The sequence below is a fragment of the Erpetoichthys calabaricus genome, chromosome 14 (genome assembly GCF_900747795.2).
Source record: "Erpetoichthys calabaricus chromosome 14, fErpCal1.3, whole genome shotgun sequence".
NCBI classification, from domain to species: Eukaryota; Metazoa; Chordata; class Cladistia; order Polypteriformes; family Polypteridae; genus Erpetoichthys; species Erpetoichthys calabaricus.
Genome location: NC_041407.2, coordinates 66,962,503 through 66,985,598, shown reverse-complemented (window position 1 = coordinate 66,985,598; position 23,096 = coordinate 66,962,503).

The window sequence follows — 23,096 nt, the reverse complement described above, 5'->3', positions numbered from 1 at the left end:
ATCAATTGATTTCTGAAAGCAAAAGTGTGAACTAATTTTTCGACATCTGCAGAGTTATAAGTGGTCTACTTTTTGCTATATTTCTTAAGTGAAAAAATGTTGTCCTAGTGATCTGATTAATATGTGATTTAAAATTTAGGTTAGTCCATAATTACTTAATGGATCAAGTTTATTTCTAATACCCTTATTATATCCATTTTTGCCAATCACTAAGATTTCTGTTTTCTCCTTATTTAGTTTGAGAAAATTATTACTTATCCATTCAGAAACACAAGTAAGACACTGTGTCAGTGAACCACGAGAGTCGGGGTCATCAGGTGCTATTGATAAGTACAGCTGTGTGTCATCAGCATAGCTGTGGTAGCTGATGTTATGCCTTGAGATAATCTGACCTAATGGAAGCATGTAGATCAAAAAAAGTAGCGGACCCAGGATAGATACTTGTGCAACACCATATACAGTAGAATATGATGTGTGTTTGAAGTATAATTACCACAACTAACAAAGAATTTTCTACCTGTCAAGTAAGACTCAAACCAATTTAAGACACTGCCAGAGAGGCCCACCCATTGACTAAGGTGATTTCTAAGAATATTGTGATCAATAGTATCAAATGCGGCACTCTGATCTAAGAGGATGAGAACAGATAAATGGCCTCTGTCTGCATTTACCCACAAGTCATTTACTACTTTAACAAGTGCAGTTTATGTACTGTAATTTGTTCTAAAAGCAGACTAAAACTTGTCAAGAACAGAATGTTTTTACAGGTGATCATTTAACTGCATAATGGCTGCCTTTTCTAAGATTTTACTTAAAGGCAGGTTAGAAATAGGTTTTGAATTTTCAAAAGCAGAGGAGTCAGGATTATTTTTCTTGCGCAGGGGTTTAACTACAGCAGTCTTAAGACAGTCTGGGAAGACCCCCATATCTAATAATAAATTACTATGTCAAGAACACTATCAATTAGCACGCCGGATACTTCTTTGAAAAAAACTTGTTGGTATTGGGTCAAGGACGCAGGTGGAGGGTTTCAGTCGAGAAATTATTTTATATAAATCAGGTAAATCTATCCTGGTGAAAGAATGTAATTTGTTTAAAATGGAGTACTGGGGTTTAAGAGGATCAGTATTGGGGAGATGTACTATATTATTTCTAATATCATTAATTTTGTGATTAAAAAATATAGTAAAAGCCTCACAAATTTCACTGGAAGTTTTTTGAAGGCATTCCATTTAGTGACCTGGGTTTAGCAGACGATCAATTGTTGAGAATAAAACTCTTTGATTAGTAGCATTGTTATTTATAATTTTAGAGAAATAGCACCACCTCTCAAGATGGACTATGTTGTTGTAGTCTGTCATTTTAGGTTTTAATACTTCATCCATCCATCCATTATCCAACCTGCTATATCCTAACTACAGGGTCACGGGGGTCTGCAGGAGCCAATCCCAGCCAACACAGGGCGCAAGGCAGGAAACAAACCCTGGACAGGGCGCCAGCCCACCGCAGGCTTTAATACTTCATAGTGAATAATCGGTTTAGTTTTTCTCCATTTATGCTCAGCTCTCTGGCATGTTTCCTTCAGATCAGACACTGTTTAGGTCTTCCATGCTGTAACAGTGCTGCAGGATTTTTTAACTGTCTTTTCAGGAGTGACTATGTCAGCAGCAGCTCTCTCTTTAGTATTAAAATTTTTTACTTTACTATTTACATTATTCTCACTATTGTAGTAAGCACTACAAACGGACTGGTTGCTTAAAATGTTTGTAAATTTTGAAGCTTCAGATGAAATAAAGATGCGTATTTTAACAATATGCTTCTCATTAATATTTTCTATCATTATTTCTATATTAAATAATAAGAGAAAATGGCCTGATAAACCAATATCAACGGTCTGCCTCACATCAATTTTTAGTCCTTTACTAATCACTAAATCCAAAGTATGCCCTGCTTTGTGTGTTGGCTGACTAATGTGCTGGCTCAAATCAAAAGAGTTCAGAAGGTTCATGAATTCTTTTGCTTTAGGGTCACACTGATTATTGATAGGAAACTATTAGGATGTGTCAAAGATCATAATTATAATTGACACTTTGAGAATTCCTCAATGAAAGACACATTGTATTTAGGAGGTCTACATGGACAATACTAGAGACTGAGAAACTCCTTAAATAACAGCGGCAAGATACTCAAAGGACTTGAATGTACTAAAGCCAACATATTTACACTTTAACCGGCTCGAGTAAATATTTGCTAAACTGCCGCCTTTCTTACCTTGGTGATCCCCATGAATAAAGCTATAATTTGGAGGTGCAGATTCGATTAAAACAGCTGCACCATCAGAGCTAAGCCACATTTCAATGGATGCAATAAAATCGATTTTCCTATCACTAATAAGATCATTGATGAAAAACGTCTTGTTGGTTAATGCTCTAACATTTAATAAAGCCATATTTAAGGTCTCGGAAGAGGAGCAGGAGTAGGAGCATTATGGGTGTTCGAGATGGTAATTAAGTTATTTAATCTAAAGTCTGTTTTTATGGTTTTAATAAAGTGCTCATCTAGAGGTGAAATGGTAATTAAATTATTCACATTTATGCCACATTGTTTAGATTTTTTACATGAACTGAGGTTAGTTATTAGAGTATTGATGCAGTGCAGTTTTGAGGAGGATTTCGCTACATAACTATCATGTCCTAGCAAGGCATTATGGAAAGAATTAGGATTAAAAGTACAAGAGAGACGATTTATCTTAAAGATGTTTTCGGAGAGGACCCGGTTGCCGAATCTATTAGGATGCAAACCATACCACTTGAAGAAATGTGACCTCTCCCAGAAGAGGTCCCAGATGTCCACGAACCCGTTGTTTGTCCCTCGCAGAAGTCTTTTAACCAGATTTTTAATACCAGCAGATGACTGTGGTACTCATTCGATCTTCTAACCAGAGGTAAGGGACCCAAGATGAAGATTCTTGCAGCCAGGGTCCTCTCCTTCGTGGCATAAACAAGTGCTGTGAAGTCTGCCTTAAGAATCTCTGACTATCGGTATCTCAGGTCGTTTCCCCTGGCATGTATTATGATGGATCCCACTGCCCTGTTCTTGTGCCTCTCAAAGACTTGTCGCCGCTTTTCTCACAACATCTCGAACACGATTACTGGGAAAACAAGAAACAAAAGATTTCTGTTTAGGGCAAGTAAAATGTTTAGGTCTCGTACGATTGAATCTCCAATCACAAATAAATCACCCGGGGTTGAAGGCAAGGTGGGGGAGTGGAGAGGGTCAAACCAGTTCTGGGTGGAGATGCTTGCCTGGGCCGATGAAGGTGATCTAGCCTTAAACCCCTGTCTGCATAGGTGAAACAAGCTGATTCCCTCATCGTTGACGTCATTGTGTGAGGGTAAAACTCACTTGGTCTTGAAAGTGAGCAGCACGGCATGGAGTTGAGGTTACTGAAATGCAATTTGCTGTGACGATCTCAGAAGTTACGGGAGGATTCTTTCAGCAGACAGGATTTTCTGAATCTGGTTATCAAGGGCCTGAAGTTCTTTGACAATGCGCTCCATCTCACTGTCGGCCATTGTCTGATTCCTCTTCCACTTCGTGTCTTAGGAAAGAAACAGAGAGAGAGAGAAGGTTGGGAGCTCAAACTAGATGTTTATCCACTGTAGGTTGTTTTGGCAACCCTTTGTACAAGGAATGGAACAAAAAAACCATGTGAACATTGTGCATATTTGAAGATAAAAGCCTCTGCTGAGTTTCTATGTTATCACTGTCTTCACGCAGGTTTATTGCAGGTATTTAGCCTCCTCTCACATTCCAAATCCATGTACATTAGCTTATTTGGTGACTTTAAATGGGTCTGGATTGAGTGACCCAAAAGTTGCAGGGATAGCTCCCAACTACCACAACCTGTTACTGGGAAAAATTAATGTCAGGATGAAACATTGTATTATATTTGTGAGCAGTTCTCTGGTGAGTTCTTTATTATACCCCGTAAGGAAGATGAGAAAATGGGAGGGTGGAAGTTGGACAAAGAATGACAGAAGCTGCATTATAAGGCTATAAACGCATTTAATGAATATTGTGATGACTGTTGTCAGGCATGTGCGTCTGAGGATCTCCTTGAAGGCTCATTCGAGGTAAATGGTAACCCACCAGGGCAAGGGGGGGCGCTGTCACTAAACTTGTTCCCTTTTTCCCCACAGCTCCCAGAAACCTCCCAGTGAAGGAAACTAGCTCCACCCCTTCCAGTCCTCCCATTATAAAAAGACTGGGTGCCTCCGCTAAGTCGACTTATCTTGATGAGACCAGTTCTGGAGAGTGAAAGCTCTGAGAATACTTTTCTGTTGTTGTGTTTGCTTACCAAGCGCTATAGTAGTTTTGATTTGTTCTTGTTTGCCTTATGTTAAGTATTACGAGATGGCACCTGTTTAAGTTTGCGAAATTTGTTGGAATTAAAAGTTGACTACCTGGCTTGAGTCCCAAACCTTTTTGAACTTTGCTTGAACACGTTCGGCCACCTTACACTGTATATCCTCTCAGACAGATCAACCTAATCCTAAAAAAGAACGTTGACTCTACGTGCACTGTTTTCATCTTTAACATCTCCTAATGACAGTAGGTCTCGTTTTTTCTGATGTCACACAACTGGCTTACTACAGAGAGCTGAGTTTCTTCTTCTAAACAGCTGCAAGAGAATTATTTTGAGAAATACTCCAAAAGGCAAGAAACAGAGGCTGATTTACAAACATAGCACTTACTGAGGAAAGTTTAATTCAAGGGCTCTGCATTCTAGGACAGGTCTTAGACTACAAGTTATTTCAGGACCAGCAAGGATTCTCTTCTAAGATGATTGTTTTAGGATAATTGCTTTCAGTTGAGTTGTCACCATTTGTCAGTTCCAACAGTTTAGTATTGTGTGAATCAAATTGGAGGAGTTTCTGCCTTTACACTTACGGCTGTCTTTGAGCTCATCTTTTACAATTTAAATAAGGGTTTATCCATATTAAGTGCATTTATGGTACCAGTTGCAATATTGTTTATTCACCATAAGAATATAGTACTTTTGACTAGACGTCTTTTCCAAAAAGCAGGATTAGTGTGAAATCCAGTTAAAGTAAGTCGAGATTCAAGGAAATCAGGCTAACTCCACTCCATAAAACCTGGATTTAGACAAACCTGCATTTCTGGAATAGATTAAGCCAGAATTATGTGATTTGTGAGGCCAAAGATGTGGAGAGCAGACTATTCCCGCTTTCTGGAACAGGTCCATGCTTTGTCTGTTCCAGAAGGAAAGATATAATGAAATCCAGATCAGTTACTGGGGCAACCAATGCCCTGAAACTAACCTGCAAAATAGCAAGTTTAAAATTAAGGATTAATACTTTGCAGGCACAAAAATTAAGGAGCAGAGCATCCAATCATAAGACTGAAGTCAGTAAAAGTCCTGTAGGAAGTGTTGATCCCAGCTGCACTATTTAAGAAGCAGAAAAAGCTGGCAAAATGTTAAAAATGTGGTGCCTCTTTTCTGAACGAACAATTGACTCTCACAACTCTCTCACCAAATTCTGCCCGTTGAAACATAATCAGTCCCCAATCAGATAAGCGCCATTGCATTGAACAGGGTTATGATTTTTTTACTACACCTTTATGCATAAACAGTACTGTTTTAGATTAGAGGCTTTAAAATATGACTTGTTCAGTGTAACATGCATAGTTTTCTTTTTTTGGGTTTGCTAACGGGGCGGCACGGTGGCGCAGTGGGTAGTGCTGCTGCCTCGCAGTTGGGAGACCTGGGGACCCGGGTTCGCTTCCCGGGCCCTCCCTGCGTGGAGTTTACATGTTCTCCCCGTGTCTGCGTGGGTTTCCTCCGGGCGCTCCGGTTTCCTCCTACAGTCCAAAGACATGCTGGTTAGGTGGATTGGTGATTCTAAATTGGCCCTAGTGTGTGCTTGGTGTGTGGGTGTGTTTGTGTGTGTCCTGCGGTGGGTTGGCACCCTGCCCGGGATTGGTTCCTGCCTTGTGCGCTGGGATTGGCTCCAGCAGACCCCTGTGTTCGGATTCAGCGGGTTGGAAAATGGATGGATGGATGGATGGTTTGCTAACAACAGCATTCTTCAGAATATTGGAGATGCCACAGGATGGTATATTTTATATATCTCTGTAAAACTGTGGATTCATACATATGTCACATTGTGGCGTAGCTACAATGGGGCAAGGGGTGCAATGCACCCGGGCCCCGGGCCTCAGGAGGGCCCATCAGGCCCCTTTTTTTTTTTTTTTTTTTTGCGAGCGCACGAAGCGCGCAGGTTTGGGGGCCCATTCAATGATGATTGCACCCGGGCCCCTGTGAACCTTGCTACGCCGTTGATGTCACACCCAACATATTTCCAAGGTCTCACCTCATGTGACTATCATCTGTTCCTTAATCTAAAGGTCTATCTCTATTGGCCACACTATGCCAATGATGAAGATGTCAAGTCATATACAGAATACGCAGAACACGTATATTAGTGTTTACAGGGACAATGTTGAAAAATAAAGCTTGTTTGGTTTTACCTGTGTTTCTCCTAATACAGTGATGTGCAAAAATATTGAATCTCTTCTCATTTATGTAAACCTGGAGTTTCCAATGCACAGAGGTTTAAATACTTATGCAAACAATAACTTTTGTACAGAAAATGGTTTATTTTGACTTTGAAAATATATTGATACTGCATAAGACATCACATTAAAATACTTAAAGGGTAAATATGTGCACAAATCTTTTCTATGTAGAAAATTATGATCACTTTCCAGGGGATTGAATGCTTTTGCACACCTCTGTAAGTCAAACTAAAAACATGTTGATCAACACTTACATATGAGGTATAAGTGAAATTGTCTAATGAGATTAGTATACATTTTTCTATGAGCCAGTAATATGAGCAGATGCCTCTGGAGCTATGAGGCAATGCACAGCTTGGTTGACTGACTTCTCAAGGCTCAACAGAGCAGAATGGACAAGAGAATAACATAAGACTGGGACAAGGCAAAGAAAACACCATGTAAGGACAAGGGGATGGTAATCCCTTTAAGTGCCGTGAGTGTGTTAGAATTAGATAACTTCAAGGTTGCCAAGTAGAAACAATCACCAGTGGTTCTCAGATGTCTGTTATGAATGGAAAAAATGTTGTAAATAAGAAAGCTGATAGAGAGAGTACTAATCCCACTTAAGTTATAGTGTCAGTTGTAGAGTATTTAGTACAGCTATGTGTCACATTAACACATATGTGTATTTTTGTGTATGAGGATTACATGTCCATAGTTTACTTTTTATTTTAACTGACTTTGACAAACTTTATTTTGACTTGTGTCTTGTTTTCTATGTTTATGTGTGATGTTGTTTGAAGACATCATGGAAATAACTATATATAAAGTATCTATCTATCTATCTATCTATCTATCTATCTATCTATCTATCTATCTATCTATCTATCTATCTGTCTGTCTGTCTGTCTGTCTGTCTGTCTGTCTGTCTGTCTGTCTGTCTGTCTGTCTGTCTGTCTGTCTGTCTGTCTGTCTATCTATCTATAAATGCAACTGTCACTTTATGCACTATCCCTCTGTGAAAATAACTATTGTAATATCTGTCTAATTCAAATAGCCCCTTCTGGTTTCTATTTTGCTTTGCTCCATATTTCTGATAAATCTCCATGCTCTTTTTTTTCCCTCTTTCACAATAATGCTTGGACATATTTTGTTTCTCAACAAAATTCAAATGTTTTTGATGTGTCTTCTGTTGGAATGAAAATCTAATGCATTTTATTACTATGTGCATTACAAATACATTACAATAGATGGAACATCATAAACATTAATGCTGATTAATACACCCTAGAGAATGTAACTGACAGACAGACAAAAAAGTGTATGGATATAGTCACATGGTGCTATTAAGATAAGAGCAACTACATTAGTAATCAGGAAGTGCGGCCACTAACAGCCTATTTTCTCTTACCTAAAGACCTAAGGACAAGTCCCATCATAACCATTAACGTCACTTCCGTCTTCACCCTGGGAACCCCACCTCTTGTGTCCTGCAAGTTATTTAAAGAACAAAATTGTTGAAAGCTGATATTCATATCTGGACAACTGAAAGAGCCAAACACAGCTATGCAGCTTTTAGCCTGAGAGTGAGGCACTGAAAGATGCCAAAATAAACTATTTTTTCTTCAAGCCATTTTTTTTTACTTTTGTGTACATTAAATAGGGTCCCTTTGATATCTCCATGTTGTCATTTCTTTTACTATCTATCTATCTATCTATCTATCTATCTATCTATCTATCTATCTATCTATCTATCTATCTATCTATCTATCTATCTAGGGTGAGTCAAGATTATGTTAACATTTGAATGGCAGAAACAATTTATTCACAAAACATACTTCATATGTGCAAGATGATTTACAGGAATGTCTCAACCTGTGTGCCATCATGTTCAACACATGTACCATATGTAGCACATAAATTGTCCACAAAAATTGTATATAAGTATATACATAGAAGTACCATTAATGTTAACATAATTTTGACTCACCCTGTATATATTATATATATATATATATATATATATATATATATAGTGACAGATTGAGGTCGCTGTCGTCCTCTTGAACCCTCGGACAATACGCCAAACACCAGATAAAAGTCCAAATATTACTTTTATTTGAACAATAACGTGCACAAAGCACCCTCCACTCCACAATACTCGTAAATTAATCAAGACACTAATCAATACAATAATCAATCCTCCACACTCCCAGACACTTTGCCACCCTTCCTCCCAGCTCAGCTCAGTGTGCTGGTTTCCCAGAGTCCTTTATATAGTCCATGACCCGGAAGCGTTCCTCTCTTCTGTCCATGTGATCATGAACACTTCCGGGTCAGATAAAAAGCTCCTTTCTTCAACCCGGAAGCACGTCGTTTCTTCTTGTCATATGATCATGACGCACTTCCGGGTTATAGGGCACGTAAGAGTCCGATAGCCCCCTTACAGCGACTCCTGGTGGTCCCCAGGGTATCCAGCAGGGCTGTGCATAAAAACTACAAAGTCCATGAGGCCTTGCTGGAATTCGGGGCACGTCCATGCTGTTGGGAGAGCTCCTCCTGGCGGCCTGGGGGTAAGGACCGGAATATTTAGCCGGCCACCCACCACAGTACCCTCCCTTTAGCGAAGCCAACTGGGGCAGAGCGTCCAGTCCCCTGAGGGACATCCTCCTCCAGGAGGACACAGCCGTCGGGCCTTGGCTGTGTTGTCTAGATCCCCCAGAGAACCTAGGGGGAACGGTGTATCGGTTATTCCTCCGCTCCCCTGCCCTCTGAGGACAACTTCGCCAAACGTGGCCCGGTCGATGACAGTTGTATCAGAGCTGTCTTTCTCCACTAGACCGGAAATACCTCGGGAATTCTGTCAGTTCTGTCTCCACCCTTTTCTCCAAAGAGGGAGGTTCCATAGCCGCCTCTGTGTTTTCTACGCCCTTTACTACTTTATTAGAAGACCCCCGTTTCTCTTTTAGGATCTCCTTTTTAATCTGGGGCTTGTCCGCAGTTTGGATGTCTTCATTAACAAAAAAGAGCCCTTTTACTGTCTGGACGCCCTTTGATTTTTTCTTAGAAGGAGGTGGCGTCTTCAGCACCGTATCGCTCCGTGAGACAGCACTTTCCAGCTGCCCTGGTTCGATCGGCGCTTCCCCCGCCCCTTCTATTACCAGCATTACATCGCTCATAACACAGGTCGGGGTCTTGAGGTCCGACTCGCTCCGGAAGGCCACGTCATACGCTTGCCACGGCTCGTTCGTTCCTTCCCCCGACCACTCGGTTATCGTTCCACAATCCCTTGTTGGGTTCGCAGTGACTTGGCACCCGCTACTTATTAATTGCGGGCCCGAATCGCACTGCGTCCCCTTATAATATACGGTATGGCTTTGGCTTACCTGTACCGCCGAATCAACCAAGACTGGGGCTTCTCGGCCTAATTGCCGCAGGTATTTGTCCACCTTCTTTATCGGCGCTTCTGCCGTCGCTCCCAGGTCTCCGACAATCTTCTTTATAGCCTGTAGCATCTGCAAAATACCTCGCACGGGCTCGATTAATTTCTTGAGTTCCCGCACGTCTACAAAGTTATTTATTTCGACCAGAGGCAAGTTTATTTCCTTCTTTTCCTTACCAGCCGGCCAGGAGCCAATGAGCACGTCCGCTGTCGGCACGTGCTCTGACGGGTCTCACGGAGGCTTCTGGGAATTGGAGTTCTTTTCATCTGAGGGCCGGGTTGCCTTCTTCGGCGAACTGTGGTCTGTCTTTATTAATTTGTTGACAGACCGATCAGCCACTTCCCGGCCCTCCTTACCTTCTTGTGGGGTGAGCAGTGCTTCGCTCGCCTCCCCCTTCCCTTTTGGAAAGTCCAAGTCCGTCTTTTCTTCGATGAAGGAGCAAACAGCGGGACGTGGACCTCCTCCTTCCCAGAAAGCTTCGGGTTGGGTCACGTGTCCCTCGTCGGCTGCCAACATGCGGAAGTCTTTTGTCTCTCTCACCGGCTCGAACGAAAGCGAGCCACTGTCAGTGGGAGCGTTGTCTGCATCCCGCAGAGCCTCCGGAATGATTTTTTCTGAGGTATGTGCAAGGTACCAAATGAGTTATTTTAAACTTATCAGCAATTATTTCCCCGGCACATACCTCATTGCAGTCCTCCTCCATAGGTTTCTCCCGATCTGTGTGGTCGCTCCTACGCTCCTCCCGAGCGTCGGCCATTATGAGAAGAGCTGCTCCGCTGGCGCTGCCGCTCTGCTTACCTCTCTTCTTCCCCATACGGACTTGGTAAATTTGGGGTTTTGGCGATGTTTTTTCTGCGTGTCCGGACGCTGCCTTCTCAGGGTTCTCTGACCACAAAAAATTTAAATACAGGTCCTCTACAAAAGGCGCTAGAGTATCCTGCTGACTACGCCACTGTGACAGATTGAGGTCGCTGTCATCCTCTTGAACCCTCGGACAATATGCCAAACACCAGGTAAAAGTCCAAATATTACTTTTATTTGAACAACAACGTGTACAAAGCACCCTCCACTCCACAATACTCATAAATTAATCAAGACACTAATCAATACAATAATCAATCCTCCACACTCCCAGACACTTCGCCACCCTTCCTCCCAGCTCAGCTCAGTGTACTGGTTTCCCAGAGTCCTTTATATAGTCCATGACCCGGAAGCGTTTCTCTCTTCTGTCCATGTGATCATGAACACTTCCGGGTCGGATAAAAAGCTCCTATCTTCAACCTGGAAGCACGTCGTTTCTTCTTGTCATATGATCATGACGCACTTCCGTGTTATAGGGCACGTAAGAGTCCGATAGCCCCCTTACAGCGACTCCTGGTGTATCCAGCAGGGCTGTGCATAAAAACTACAAAGTCCATGAGGCCCTGCTGGAATTCAGGGCACGTCCATGCTGTCGGGAGAGCTCCTCCTCGCGGCCTGGGGGTGAGGACTGGAATATTTAGCTGGCCACCCACCACAATATATATATATATATATATATATATAAATATGGGCGGCACGGTGGCACAGTGGTAGCACTGCTGCCTCGTAGTTAGGGGACCCGGGTTCACTTCCCGGGTCCTCCCTGCATGGAGTTTGCATGTTCTCCCCGTGTCTGCGTGGGTTTCCTCCAGGCGCTCCGGTTTCCTCCCAAAGACATGTAGGCTAGGTGGATTGGTGATTCTAAATTGGCCCCAGTGTGTGCTTGATGTGTGGGTGTGTTTGTGTGTGTCCTGCGGTGGGTTGGCACCCTGCTCGGGATTGGTTCCTGCCTTGTGCCCTGTGTTGGCTGGGATTGGCTCCAGCAGACCCTCGTGACCCTGTGTTTGGATTCAGCGGGTTGGAAAATGGATGGATGGATGGATATATAAATATATACTGTATATCCATCCATCCATCCATTTTCCAACCCACTGAATATATATATTCATGGCATTCGTAGTCTGAATCACAATCTGTTTGTATGGGTGGTTACCTACCAGGTAACGCTTGTGGTTGGTCAGCAAGTCGGCTAACATCCGCCACGGTGCCCTCCTTCAGTTGCGAGAAGCAGATCATAGAATGGTTGAAATAGTTTACTGTTAAATAATGCAAAGAGTTTCGCCCTAATTCTGGGCACATCAGGTGTACACCCTCATATATATATATATATATATATATATATATATATATATATATATATATATACTAGCAAAATACCCGCGCTTCGCAGCGGAGAAGTAGCGTGTTAAAGAGGTTATGAAAAAGTAAAGGAAACATTTTAAAAATAACGTAACATGATTGTCAATGTAATTGTGTTGTCATTGTTATGAGTGTTGCTGTGTTTTATATATATAAAATACACACACACACATATAAACATATATATACATATACATATACACATATATATACATATCTACATATATATATGTATATATATATATATATATATACATATACACATCCACATATCAACATATATATATACACATATATACACACACACACGCTTTATGGGTGATGATTGTTTTACTCTTTTTATCTTTATTTTATTTTATTGTAGAATCAACTCCTATCTGCGCACAGCAGGGCAGCCGTGGGCGGATGCGTATGGTGTATTCACTCCATGTTATCGTGCATTGCGCTGTCAGTGTTATTTTGATAAAAGAATTTGAACAACATATAAGAAGCGTATAAATTATTAAACAGTAAAACATTAACATTTAAGAAGTAAAGTTACATGAAGTACTACTGCAGTGCCTTCGGGTATACCTCATTTTTTGTTTGCCCATTACATGCTTAAATGTATACATTTTTTGGTGCACCTACCCGAGAACACGCGACATATAACCGAGCGTGGGAGAAGCATGGATTTTAAACACGCGTTGAGTACATCTGCTGGTCTCCCTCGTGGAATAACTGGTAATGTTTGAGTAAAATCTACAGCGAGTAAAACGACATTACCTCCTATTTTTTTTTTTACGATCTCTGAGATCTTGCTTTTTTCAGTTCAAGGCTTCATAAGCTCTTTTATGTTGTATGGTGTACTTATCCCAAACCATCATCTTTGAATGTTGCAAGACTTTCGCCTTGTATGTAGATCGGGGTAATTACATTCATTGCATTCCTAGTCTGAATCACAATCTGATTGTATGGGTGGTTACCTGGCACTGTAGGGTTGCCACCCGTCCTTTAAAATACGGAATCGTGCCGCGTTTGAGAATGAAATTGCGCGTCCCGTTTTGAATCAATACTGGACGGGATTTATCCCGTATTTTTTTTATCATTTTTTTTTTAAAGCAGCGTCTCATGCAAATCATCCCACACGCATTTTATGAAGATGCCTCCTTTCCTACTTTGGATTGGGTAATACTTGATGTCATCGTTAGTTTGATTGGTGTTTTTAACTGTCCAGTGAGGAGGGCGTGTCTTTTAAGTACAGTCTGCAAAGTGTTGGCACTGAGATGTGGCATCAGCGCCATAGTTGAAGCCCCTAACGTTGCGGTCAGCAAGTCGGCTAACATCCGCCATGTGCCGTCTTTCAGTTGCGAGAAGCAGATCATAGAATGGTTGAAACTGTTGCCCTTAACGTTGCGCCACGGCGTGTGGTTCGTTTATACCTCGTGTCTTCTCATTAAACTTTTATCTCGCGAATATGTTATTGCAATCCGCAGCGGGAGCGTTTCTATAAACTTAATTGAAACTTACGTTTTACACCGTGCTTTGTTTCCCTTATGAACATGCTTGTATGCTTAACTCGCTCCGTTCTCAATTGTTTAATTAATTTTTTGCTCTTCGCTGTTTGCGGCTGTTCCTCCATTTCCCCTACTTCGTTCTTTTATCTGGCGAATATGTTATTGCAATCCTTAACGGGAGCGTTTCAATAAACTGATTGGTTGAAACTGTTGCCCCTAACGTTGCGCCACGGCGTGTGGTTAGTTTATACCTCGTGTCTTCTCATTAAACTTTTATCTCGCGAATATGTTATTGCAATCCGCAGCGGGAGCGTTTCTATAAACTTAATTGAAACTTACGTTTTACACCGTGCTTTGTTTCCCTTATGAACATGCTTGTATGCTTAACTCGCTCCGTTCTCAATTGTTTAATTAATTTTTTGCTCTTCGCTGTTTGCGGCTGTTCCTCCATTTCCCCCTACTTCGTTCTTTTATCTCGCGAATATGTTATTGCAATCCTTAACGGGAGCGTTTCAATAAACTGATTGAAAATAGTTTTGCATTTACCTTTTTAGTAAAAGGCGAGCTTTTAAGCCTGAGAAATCACCCCGTAAATGCACACGTTTAATTGGACATGTGTTAATATGTATGGTTACACAGTATTAAAAGACAGTGAACAACATCAGTTACCTTTCTTCCCGCGTTTGATAAAAGGTGAGCTTTTAAGCCTGAGAAATCACCCCGTAAATGCACACGTTTAATTGCACATGTGTTAATATGTATGCTTACACAGTATTAAAAGACAGTGAAAAATTAACGTCATTTACCTTCGTTCCCGCGTGTGACTCGTGCTGTAAATGTCTTCCTTGTTTTTAGTTCACGTGATTACGTAGGAGGCGTGATGACGCGATACGTGACTCCGCCTCCTCCATTACAGTGTATGGACAAAAAATATGTTCCAGTTATGACCATTACGCTTTGAATTTCGAAATGAAACCTGCCTAACTTTTGTAAGTAAGCTGTAAGGAATGAGCCTGCCAAATTTCAGCCTTCCACCTACACGGGAAGTTGGAGAATTAGTGATGAGTGAGTCAGTGAGTGAGTGAGTCAGTCAGTGAGGGCTTTGCCTTTTATTATTATAGATATATATTTATATATATATATATATATATACTGTATATATTTATATATATATATATATATAGGGTATTCTTTTAATTCTCTCAGGTCAAAACCAATTCATATCTAACTGCTCATTTATGAGGAGATGTGTCTGTTTAGTCCAAGTATGCAAAAACATATATTATATTAATATTCAACATCTATATATCATTTACTATATCCTGGACCTGCTTTATCACATTCAGGATCATAGAGAGCAGCAGCAGATCCCACCAGCATCTGGCAAAGTATATTAGTATCAAACATAATTGAATAAAGATCACATCTGCTGATTAAGCAGAATGTTAGCATTTCACATTCCATTCCTGCTCTTACTTGCCACCTTTGACTGGCAAATAATAATAATAAAAAAAAATATTCAAATTTCTCATATGGAAAGTCCTGGAGTCTCATGCTTTAGGTAGTGTAACATACATACTGTATGTGAGACACAGCCTCAGCAGAGAAAGTAAACACAAGCAGGTGTGGAGAAGGCATATCTGTAACACTGCTTGGGATTTATTCACCCCTCCATTGCTGACTTTATCATTTTCAAAGAAACCTGAAAAGAATGACATGATGACACTCTGTCTGCACTACTTATAGCTGCAGTAGGTTAATCAGTCTTTTAAAAAGTAGCTGTAAAAGCTGGAGATCAAAGACTCTTACTGACAGATCCATATTATATTTGAATTATAATTATATTCAAATGTGCCAAATAAAGGTTCTATACTCTGTTCTATCAAACTCTGTCCCATCAAACTTAAAAGATACATAACAGTATTGATTAAGGAAAAAAAAACAAATCATACTGCAATTTTAAATGGAATATTATGAAATTAATTAAAGCAGATAGTGTTTTAAATTTTGAGACTGATTTTGACAAGACTTATTTTTTTTACACAAATGCAATGTGGTATCTGAACCCTGTTTCAAATATACAGCCTACATAATTCTGCTTGAAGCCAAGTTTGTAGAACAAGCGAAGCATCAAATTTGAATTCATTTATCTTTTCTAATGATTAGTCATAATTAGAGCAAAATTAGATAATGTCTATATTTTCCTTATGGCTGGTTGTGATGTGTATTGATTTTGGCAGCACTGAATTGTGCAGATATAGGATTCCGGCTAACTGTATCACACTGGTCTTGCTGCTTGACCACTAGATGTCACTGTCTACACATTGCTTTCAGGGGGCAGTCTTTCAACTGCTGCCATCCTGTGTTGATTTTTCACTGAGCAGAACTGGAAACATAGTTTTTAAGCCTGAAAGACATGTTGACTATCTATGCAACAATTATTATTTTTTTTTAATCTAGACTCCTTTTGACTTTACAACAGGGCCAGCTGCTTATAAAATAACCTAAATGGTATTTACAAAGTCTGCTGTGTTTAAAAACCATATGTCCTTTCCGAGACATGCTCCATGGCACAGACATGCATATTTGTTTGCTTGCTGATAATCCATCCATGATGAGAGGACACCAAATAACGACGCCAAGAAATGACAAAAAAATGTGCCTCACTGTGGTTTCATATAGAAGACATTTCAGATGTATTGAATTACCTAAATTTCTTATTAGAAGCCTGTAGTACTAGAGTGTTGTACCGTGTTAGCCATTATGAATGTAGCGAAAAGTCAAGCAAAATGACACCTTTTGTTCTGGATTACATCTTGCCTGAAGAAAGGTCCTGAGTTGCCTCAAGAGCTTGCATATTGTAATCTTTTTATTAGAAGCCCTAATCTTTAAAGGCATTGACAAAAATAAGCAATCAGGCTGCTTTAATTAGCCGTGTAACAAGCACAGGCCTACAGTCCAACTCTTATGCCAATAATAAGTTGAACCTGAACCATTATGTGTAGCTGATGACTGGTCATATGCTATTATGCATATGAAAGTCTCGACATGTCTTATACATTTTTTGTTAACAATAAAAAAAATAATGTAGAATTATTTTTCCAAAGTAATTATAAATTAATTCTTCACCACCATCTACCAGTGGTCAGTGTTTTTCCCTCGCAACTCCATGGTCCTTAGTGGAAACATCATCCATACAGTTGTCTGTGTGGAGATGGGACATTCTCCTCATGTCCGAGGAAGCCTTTCTCTGGGTATTCTGGATTTCCTTTCACATCTAAATGGTGTATTTTAGATCAGCTGATGACTTGAAATTGGCTCTGTGTGAGTGAGTTGTGGATATGTCTCAATATGCAATGTCACTACCTGAAATCCTGATAAGCTGTGACCACTGGGACCCTGAGCTCTACTAAGAAGGTTTGATAGCAAATGACTGGATAGAATTATAGATATACAAATCATCGAAATGGAATTTAAAAAACAATCTTCAATTCAGAATAATGGATCAAAATTTCTGCATTACAAGCAGAGGATATTAATCTATGAACCACACTGAGATTTATAAAAGATGCTTAGGAAAGGTAAAGAAAGAATGATGGTGACATTGCCGATCACGAGAAACTAATTGAATAGTTTTAGCATTGCTATGATCAAGCCTAAATCGAATAAGAAGGTACAATATCTTGACTTTTTGTGTGAAAATGTCTTTTTTTAAGTATGTGTCTGTGATGCCCCTGTGCATTTGGTCAAGCAGGATTCACTCTGGGCATCTAGTAGTTCATAGATGAATGTCAATGACAGAGCAACAAGGCACAAACCCACAAAGTAAAAGTGATAAGTGCTTCATTATTTACAGTGCAAAAATACAAAATCAAAATACAATTATGTGACTTCATATATTAAAAAGAAAACTCCCAATCCAAATGACATGAGGTAATAAATCACTTAAAAATGTATAAAAAGTACTGTCTCTCTTCTTTTCTTCTCTAAAACTAAAACTTAGGAAAGAAAAGTTCTTGACTTTATTTACTGTACACAAAATCTCAGTGAACAATCAGTTCTTGACCCCAGTTTCCCGCTCTATAGTTCTTCACTTCCCATGCTCATGTTCAATAGCTCTCTACTTCGGGTGTTTCTTGTTAGCTCAGCAGTGGTAGAAACACAAACTCTAGTGTCTCACTATCTGCTTTATATGGTGAATTGATAGCTGTGTCCAGTCCCCTCAATCATTGTAACTCATCCTTCCAATTAGAGCCAATGTGACACCGGCCGGAGGCCATGTTCTTCTCCCGGAGCTCTCCTCTTCTGCGAATTCCTTGCTCATGCACACACTTATCCACAGATGGATGTGTTATGCTCTCTCTTTCACTCTCTCCCTCTCATTCCTGTAAGCATTCATCTATTTTGGTTCTCTTGTAACTAAACTTTTATCCACCCACAGCCTCCACCTTGCACAGCCTGCTGCCCTCACCTGACCGGAGACACGGTCCCGTTCAGCTACTAAGCCATTGGGTTACCAGAGCCTCTTGTCTTGCTGCTGAACATCCTCCTCCACTTCAGAGTTAAGTGTATTCTTCTCTTCATAACTGTTTATTTAAAAAGTAAAAACAAGCCATAAAAAGTTATTTTTATCCACGCATGATGCAACCCGTCACAGTCACTTTTTAAATTATTTAATCAGACACTTCTGCTCAAGACACTAAAAACATAAGTGCTGCAAAAAACAAAGCAAAAAGTAGACTCCTAGACTAAAGAGATCAGAACCTAATAAAGGAATACTCCACACGAAAACCATATTTTTTATTTGTTACTTACTTCATACTGTTTGTAATGATAGCCAAGAAAGATTTTTAAATTCATGCTTTCATGCAGAACTGAGATAACAAACTTTCTGATGGAACAGGCATCTGTGGAGACCAATGCTGGACAAGAACAAACAACACCAAAAAAATCCATGAAAAAATTACTCATGTCACATAATCCACATGTCAAGTCATTCAGTCAGTGGTTTACAACTTACCAAAGTCATGTTTTTCACAAGAATAAATCACTTTTGGAAAATGCTCGTGTGAACAAAAATTGAAAGAGTAGTTGAATTTTTGACCCACCTCCCATCATTATATTTATATTCATATCCACAACTCAGGATTATTAAGGCGGCAGTCTGTGAAACTGCAAGGGGACTGCCCTTCTGGTTTTTGAAGCATGTATGAGGCATATTCTATTCCTGATCATTTTTAACTCACTTTTCTTTAACTATTAATCCTTATTTGTACACATCTGTCAGTAAAATTTGCACTATCGCTATCACGTATAATGAATAAGTTTTTGCTGGGCTAGACATGTAATTAATAAATGAGAGGTGGACAAGGGTCTTCAATTCAAACACTCCTGTAAATGTGTTCCTCTTTTGTTCATGAGAGCATTTTCTAAAAATAGATTATTTAACAATATTTTAATAAAAATGCATGCGTTTGGGACATTATCAGCATACAGCTGGACAGCTTAATACATGGATTGTGTGACACAAATAACATGAGATTTTTTTCATGAGCATTTTTGATATTGTTTGCTGTTGTCCAAAGTTAGTCACCACTGACTTACATTGTATTGGAATCTTTATTATCTTTGTTCTGCATGAAAACATGAGATTATTTTTTTCTGCCACCACTACAAACTACATGGGGTAAATGGCATTTAAAATATATAATTTCTGTAAAATCTTGATCCAACGGAATCTCTTAATTTAGACCAAATAGTTAGCCTCAGGACCACATTCTCCTTGCACCAGCTGGTCAGAGAAGGAAAAGAATTTCTTGAAGATGGTTTTGTGGTTATAACCAAAGTGGTTATACAGCAACATTTAATAATCAACAGTACATCCTGGAGTTTCAACAAATTTTAATTGAAAATCATTGCTGCACAAGTTGGAAGATGCCATGCAGTTCTCATGTATGGTCTCAAAATGACAAATGTTTGGTCAGATTGGTCAACTGCTTTCACACCTTGTGCCAGCTGTACCATGGGTATCACATGTGAATTTTTGGTTATTGCTCAATAAGTGGGCATTTTTCTCTTTGCTGATGTGCTGGACACACTGCTCTTCAATTCCACTAAACAACTTGAAAATGACCAAACCCTTAGCACTATAGATACAGTCGTTATACCATTAAATGTAGCACACATGTGCCAATGGTTTTCATTCACAGCGGTGCCATAGGGCAGCCAGTCTTAGAACTCATTGACTGTACCCTGGACAAAAAGTTTGAATCTTGAACTTAAAAAAGCATATTAATGTCTTCTGTGATGGAAACAGCGTATGTAACCTGAGTAACAATAGTTTTCATATATGGTCAGAAAAATCATAAATGTGAGATTTTTTATGTCCATATGCAGCTGCGCAAGGCAAGTCTGATAAAAATGGAGAAATATTTTTAAACCTGGGGTCTCCCAGTTGATAATAATTTTTTTGTGATACAGTAATCCCTCCTCGATCGCGGGGGTTGCGTTCCAGAACCCCCCGCGAAAGGTGAAAATCCACGAAGTAGAAACCATATGTTTATATGGTTATTTTTATATTGTCACGCTTGGGTCATAGATTTGCACAGAAACACAGGAGGTTGTAGAGAGACAGGAACTTTATTCAAACACTGCAAACAAACATTTGTCTCTTTTTCAAAAGTTTAAACTGTGCGCCATGACAAGACAGAGATGACAGTTCCGTCTCACAATTAAAAGAATGCAAACATATCTTCCTCTTCAAAGGAGTGCGCGTCAGGAGCAGAGAATGTCAGAGAGAGAGAGAGAAAAGCAAACAAATCAATAGAGCTGTTTGGCTTTTAAGTATGCGAAGCACCGCCGCACAAAGCTGTTGCAAGGAAGGCAGCAGCTCACACCCCCTCCGTCAGGAGCAGAGAATGTCAGAGAGAGAGAGAGAGAGAGAGACAGATAAAAACAAACAATCAAAAATCAATACGTGCCCTTTGAGCATTTAAGTATGCGAAGCACCGTGCAGCATGTCGCTTCACGAAGCAGCTGCACAGAAGGGAGCAACGTGAAGGTAATCTTTCAGCATTTTTAGACGAGCGTCCGTATCGTCTAGGGGTGCAAACAGCCCCCCTGCTCACACCCCCTCCATCAGGAGCAGAGAATGTCATTGCAAGAGAGAGAGAGAGAGAAAAGTAAACAATCAAAAATCAATACGTGCTGTTTGATCTTTTAAGTATGCGAAGCACCATGCAGGAAGCATATTGCTTGATAAAGCAGCCATATGTAAGCCCAGCAAAGAAGAGAGCAATGTGAAGGTAATCTTTCAGCGTTTTTTGAGGAGCGGCCGTATTCTCTAGGGGTTCGAAATGCCCCCGTGCTCACAATATATTTGAGGAGTTTTATTTAATACGTAATACGTGCTCTGGTTGGGTAGCTTCTCAGCCATCTGCCAATAGCGTCCCTTGTATGAAATCAACTGGGCAAACCAACTGAGGAAGCATGTACAAGAAATTAAAAGACCCATTGTCCGCAGAAATCCGGGAACCAGCAAAAAATCCGCAATATTTTTTTAAATATGCTTACATATAAAATCCGCGATAGAGTGAAGCCGCGAAAGTCGAAGCACGATATAGCGAGGAATTACTGTATACTAACATGATAACCAACTAGATTAATAAAATGGTAGAGTACATCATACACAATTTAGTGGTATTTGAAAGTATCTGAGAATGAGTCACAAATGCTCACTGTTGTCTATGTTGATTACTGTGATGGTTTCTTCAGATCAGGGGTTCCCAGTCTTTTTTGCCCCATTTACCTTGTGGGGACTTTTGAAAGTAAAATTTCCCCCTCCCTGTTTTGTTCAGTAATTTGAGCTTATGCTTCTTTCATAATAAACTGATCTACAAATGGGAAATTGTAAGATACAGCTTTTAACATTTTTATTTTAAGTTTTAAATAACAATAATAATAATAGCAATTAATTATGCTATTCCACTTATTTAAAAACAACGAATGATGAGCAGATACTGGTATGCCAGAATGAAACACACTAAGTCGATGAGAACACGTCAATCAGTAAGCCACTTCTTCTTGCTTTTCATCTATGATTTTGGATATTCTTTGCACAGTTGTTGAAAGAACTAATTTCATGTTGTATTTGGGAATTAATCAAGATCTTTCTGAGTTCAGCTTTTTTAAGCAAATTTACCCCCTGAACAAGTGTAATTTACCCCATCGGAATAAATTTATACCAGGCTTTAAATTATCCATTCAATTTACAAATCCTGTTACACAGGGTACAGGAACACAGTTGATCTTGATAGGATGGGACGCAAAATAAACAAGAAACAGCTTTAGAAAGGGAACCAATTCCTGAAATTTGGAGGTGAAACTGGACTATCCTGACAACCTGGCTTGGTTCTGATCCAATAAGATTTTGTACATTCAGAGGTACTACTCTTTTTATTTTTATGATACATCAAGGCAAATCCACAACTATTATCCAACATCACCATCCCTGTTCTTCTAGAAACCAGAGATAAACATTAAAAAGATTTTATTAACTTCAATGATATACAGTAGACCCTTGCGAAGTCGCAGTTCAGAGTTCACAGCCTCAGTCATTCGCGGATTTTTCCTTAGAACCTAACTAATAATTGTTAGCAGAAACCGCAAATATCCTCCACAATTTTTATGGCTTTTTTCGTGGCAATACTGTACTGTAGAGAGAACAGGAAGCAGTTGTAGAGGAAACCGCGACTTGGGATGGTGAAAGTAGCCAATAGAATTTGAAACTGCAACTCCCAGCAGTCCCTGTAGTGGCTATGATTGGTCTTCTGCTGAGGGTGCTGGGGCTGTTGAGGTCAAAGGAAGTCAGCGCGGCTTTTAAATAGGGAGCCGGTGACCAAAAGCAAAAAAAAAAAAAAAAAAGTTTTTGTAATTTGTGTTTCAAGTTCCTGTCGGTCTGCCTTCTGTTGGGTTACCTGTACTTATTCATTTTGTCCTGGATCGTTTCATGCGTCTGGATTGTCTGCCTGTGTACATGAGGACTGTAAGTGGATTCATGGCCATCCTGCAAAGAAAGGAGCGCTCCTGAACCCGTCCACCGATCTTCACCATTTCAGGAACTACTGGTAGGACTATCTGTACATTCCCATACAACATGTGGATCTCTGGACTCTCTATTTTCATCATTACATTTCATCCATTGCCATTTTTCATGATTTACTGTGTGTGTTTTGTTTGTGCTTTGTTGTATTTAATGTGTAATCGCCGTAAGGGGAACAGGGGTGGTATCATTGTTTTCTTATTTCATTTGTTTTCATCACATTCTTTATTTGCTGTTTGATTACCGGTTTGC